Below are 5,489 nucleotides of genomic sequence, written 5' to 3' on the forward strand. Positions count from 1 at the left end.
CACCACGGACTGAGATGGACGGGCACAGTTTCTACTGTGCCTTATAAAGGCTCTGCCAAACACAAAACACCTTATAAAATCTGTGTAAGGGCCTGTGACGCTGGGCGGGGGGGGGGGGGGGGGGGGGGAAGGATACGTGCAAAGCAATTTAAATGGCCAGGAGAGGCTCCTGGCTGTTTAAATGGCTTGTCTGGAGATAGCCACAGATATTCAGCAAAAGTTAATCAGTGAGTGCCAGTGAATGTCTGTAGTTGGTGCCCCTGCTGAAACTGCCTAATCTGTGGGAGTTCCAGGACTTTTACGATTAAGAGGCAATAGTCATGGCTTGATCGCAATAAATAGGATCGATCTAACCAATGGGTTAAGGGGGAAGCCTAAAGGTCCCCCCGCTATTTTGGTTCAGATCCCTGCAAAATTGAGGCACCGTTTGCTGCTTTGGCTGTAATGGGGGGGGGGGGGGGGGGGTCATCAAGCCCTGCCAGTGGAAATTCTCTTCTGTCAGTGGCCTGGCAGTCAGCCACACTCTCATATGAGGAAACACTAAAGAAGTTAGTCCAGGGCAGTGTTTCTCAACTCGGTCCTGGAGTTCCCCCTTGCCAGTCAGGTTTTCAAGAGATCCACAATGAATATGCATGAGAGACATTTGTATGCAAATCAAATTTATGCAAATTCAATGTGGAAAAACCTGACTGGCAAGGAGGTACGAATTGATAAAACACTGGTCTAGGGTTACCATATGGCTCCAGAAAAAGGAGGACAGATCTATCCTTCTTACTAGAGAATGACCTGTCCATGCAGGAACTCAATTTCTCCGTCTCGTCCATGTGAGTTTTGTCGCTGTCCCTGCCCCATTCATGTAAACTCTGCCTTAAGAACATAAGATTTGCCACTGCTGGGTCAGACCAGTGGTCCATCGTGCCCAGCAGAATGCTCACGCGGCAGCCCTTAGGTCAAAGACCAGTGCCCTATTTGAGTCTAGCCTTACCTGCATATGTTCTGTTCCAGTAGGAACTTATCCAACCTTTTCTTGAATCCCTGAAGGGTGCTTTCCCCTATAACAGCCTCCAGAAGAGCATTCCAGATTTCTACCACTTCTAACTTTAGCGGGTGCCCTCTCGTTCTCTTCACCTTGGAGAACAATCTCTTTTTCTCTACTAAATCAATTCCCTTCAATATCTTGAATGTTTCGATCATGTCCCCTCTCAGTTTCCTCTTTTCAAGGGAGAAGAGGCCCAGTTTCTCTAGCCTTTCATTGTATGGCAACTCCCCCAGTCCCTTAACCATTTTTGTCGCTCTTCTCTGGACCCTTTGAGTAGTACTATGTCCTTTTTCATGTACGGCAACCAGTGTTGGACATAGTATTCCAGGAGGGGGTGTGCCATGGCCCAGTACAACGGCATGATAACCTTTTCAGGTCTGTTTATGATCCCCTTCGTAATCATTCCTAGTATTCTGTTTGCCCTTTTGGCCGCTGCTACACATTGCGCGGACAGCTTCATTGACTTTTCTACAAATACTTCCAAGTCTCTTTCCCGGGGGCTCTCTCCGAGTATAGCACCGGACATCATGTATTCGTGCATATGATTTTTATTACCGACATGCATCACCTTGCACTTTCCTCGAGTGTATTTATGTCTCATTGTAGGTCTTCACAATCCTTCTGTGTACTCAATACTCTGAATGACTTTGTATTGTCTGCAAATTTAATCACCTCATTCGTGCCAATTTCTAGGTTGTTTATAAACATGTTGAAGAGCACAGACCTGAGTACCGAACCCTGCAGCACTCCACTCATGATGCTTTTCCAGTCAGAGTATTGTCCATTCCCACTCACTCTCTGTTTCCTATCCACCAACCAGTTTTTAATCCATGTGAGTATATCACTCTCGATTCTATGGCTCACAATTTTATGAAGTAGATGTTCATGTGGACTTGTCGAATGCCTTCTGAAAATCTAGATATACGATGTTGACTGGGTAACCCTTGTCTATCTGCCCATTTATTCCTTCGAAGAAGTGCAGTAAGTTTGTCAAGCAAGATCTTCCTTAACCGCACACCCTCAAACACATATGATTTTAAAGTGTTTGAGGCTTGTGCAGATGAGGACAGAGCTTGCAGGAATGGGGCAGGAAGAGGGAAAGAACTTGCCAGGACGGGTTGAGAAAATGAGTTCCCGCAGGAATGGGGAAAAATTGTCCCCGTGTCATTCTCTACTCCTTACTTCCATTGCTTTCAGTGGAAGAAAATCAGGATGTCTTAATCCGTCCTCCTATTTCTGGAGCCACATGGTAACCCTAGTTTAGGGCTTTTTAGTTTGAAAAAGAGATGGGCAAGGGGAGAAATGATTTAAGTCTATAAAATCCTGAGTGGTGTAGAATGGGTACAAGTGGATCAATTTTTTTTCTTCATCAAAAACTACAAAGACTAGGGGACACTGTGTTTTGGCCAGATACTAGTGACCTGGATTGGCCACCATGGGAACGGGCTACTGAACTTGATGGACCTTTGGTTTGACCCAGTAAGACTATTCTTATGTTCTTACATGAGCCATTACACACATCATTGATGAGGTTGGCTCTGAGGCACTGTGGAATGAGGCATTATGGCATCACAATCTCAGCTCTGGAATGTTGCTCTCATTGGGGTTCCGGAATCTTGCTATTCTTTGAGATGCTGGAATGTTGCTACTCTTTGGGTTTTGGCTAAGTACTAAGGACCTGGATTGGCCACCGTGAGAACGGGCCACTGGGCTTGATAGACCATTGGTCTGATCCAGTAAGGCTCTTTTTATGTTCCCTTATACCAAGCTTGGCAGGCAGCAGCTGCTGCCCCCTCAGTAGCTCAAAGTTGCTGCCTGCGACTGCTACGCTTGGTAGAAAGGAGTTCAGGCCACCATTGGAGGAGGTCCTTAGTTGGTGGAGATCCCACCAGCTACCGAAAGGGTCAGCAAGGATCAACCCTAGAGAACACAATACAAAATCACCTGCTATATCAATTTCCCAAAGCTAATGTATTTCAGTCAATAAATTCCTTTTTGTACTTTTGTTGTCTGGAAATTTATTTTTTCTGCAATTCTTCTTCAAGTGGTTGCTGTCCATCGGTCTTTTCTTCTCTTGCCTATCTTGTTCCATTCCCTCACTATAACTACCTTTGACACAATAACCTTTCCATTCAGCTCTTTCCTCCCTAAGTCCACTCAAATTTTTCCCTTCACTTTTCAGCTATCAAATTTTCATCTTCTTCTCTCGCCCACTATTCTGTTTCCTTCCATTTTAACCCACTATAATCACTATTCTCATTCATTTTCCTGCCACCCCCTCCTCTCCCACATGGTGCCACCATTCCCATCATGGCACATATCTCCCACCCTTCCTTCCCCCACCATAGCCAACATTCCTCCCTCTTGCATCTCTTTCAATCTGTCCCACCCTTCATTCTCCATAACATCCAATATTTCTCCCTCCCTCCACCATCAAGTCCAACAATTTTTCCACTTTCTTCCTTTCCCCATGTGCACCATCTCTTTCCCTTCTGCTCCATGTATTCATGTCCAACCATTCTCCCCCAACGGCAGCATCTCTTTCCCTCACTTACCACCCCCAGCACATGCAGGATTTCTCACCCTCCCTTCCTCCCACAGCCCGTGCAACATCTCTTACCCCCTCCCCCCATTCAGTTACTTTCTGTAACACACCACCAGCAGCAGTTCTTACATGCTACTGGCAGCTGACCCAGATAGCTTCCTGCTGACACAAAACGTGTCTAGGTCAGCTTCCGACATCGTGTAGGAAGAACTGCTGCTATTGGCGTGTTTAAGTGATGCAGGACTTGGAGGCAGGCAGGCTGGCCAGGTACAGTCCCATGGAAGTCCATCCCCACAGGATCTCCTTGAGTGTGGGGGTATTCCCACAGACTCTGCGGCATTCCTGCCAACCCCATTCATGTAGAGCTCTTTAGATTGAAGTCTACAAAATCCTGAGTGGAGTAGAATGGGTACAAGTGGATCGATTTTTCACTCCGTAAAAAATTACAAAGACTAGGGGACACTCAATAAAGTTACAGGGAAATACTTTTAAAACCAATAGGAGGAAATGTTTTTTCACTCAGAGAATAGTTAAGCTCTGCAATGCATTGCTAGAGGTTGTGGTAAGAGCAATTAATATAGCTAGTTTTAAAAAAGGTTTGGACAAATTCCTGGAGGAAAAGCCCATAATCTGCTATTGAGACTGACAAGGAGGGAAGCCACTACTTGCCCTGGGATCGTTAATATAGAATGTTGTTACTATTTGGGTTTTTGCCAGCTACTTGTAACCTGGATTGGCCACTGTGGAAACAGGATACTGGGCTAGATGGACCAGTGGCTTAATCGAGTATGGTCGCCGTACATGAAGAAGGACACGGTACTACTTGAAAGAGTCCAGAGAAGAGTGACTAAGATGGTTAAGGGGTTGAAGGAGCTGCCGTACAGCGAAAGATTAGAGAAGCTGGGCCTCTTTTCCCTCAAACAGAGGAGATTGAGAGGGGACATGATCGAAACATTCAACATACTGAAGGAGATAGACTTGGTAGATAAGGACAGGTTGTTCACCCTCTCCAAGATAGGGAGAACGAGAGGGAACTCTCTAAAGTTGAAAGGGGATAGGTTCCATACGAACATAAGGAAGTTCTTCACCCAGAGAGTGGTGGAAAACTGGAACGCTCTTCTGGGATTCAAGACAAGTTCCTGCTGAACCAGAACGTATGCAGGTAGGGCTAGTCTCAGTCAGGGCGCTGGTCTTTGACCAGAGGGCCGCCGTGTGAGCGGACTGCTGGGCATGATGGACCCAGCAGCGGCAATTCTTATGTTCTTAACTAGAGGCTCCTTTTACTAAGTTGCGCTAGCAGTTTTAGTGCACGCTTAGCACGCGGTATAATGCCATGCGCTAGACGCTAATGCCTCCATAGAGCTGGCGTTAAGTTTTTCCGTATAGCGTGGGGGCTGGCGTGCGCTAAAAATGCTACCGCAGCTTAGTAAAATGAGCCCTAGGTTTTAGCTACAAAATATATTGCTTCTTAATGGGAGAGTGGCGCAGTGGTTAAAGCTACAGCCTCAGCACCCTGAGGTTGTGGGTTCAAATCCAGGCTACTCCTTGTGACACTGGGCAAGTTACTTAATTCTCCCCCCCCCCCCAATTGATCCAGGTACATTAGATAGATTGTGAGCCCACCAGGACAGTCAGAGGAAAATGCTTGAGTACCTCAATAAATTAATGTATATTGTTCTGAGCTCCCCTGAAAGAACAGTATAGAAAATAAATGCATGCCATAACTGTTTATGTTCCAGCATGTAAAGTCTGTGTTACCATTTCCTAACCTAGACGTTCATAAGCTGCCACAGAGATATTTAAGTTCCCGTGTTACCCCTTGATAGTTTAGACATCAATATTTCTAGAATGGATGTTCATGTTGCACATCATTTCAGGAAGTGTTTCACAGTAGGCACCTGCAGA

This window comes from Geotrypetes seraphini, chromosome 3 (assembly GCF_902459505.1).
Source record: "Geotrypetes seraphini chromosome 3, aGeoSer1.1, whole genome shotgun sequence".
Lineage (NCBI taxonomy): Eukaryota > Metazoa > Chordata > Amphibia > Gymnophiona > Dermophiidae > Geotrypetes > Geotrypetes seraphini.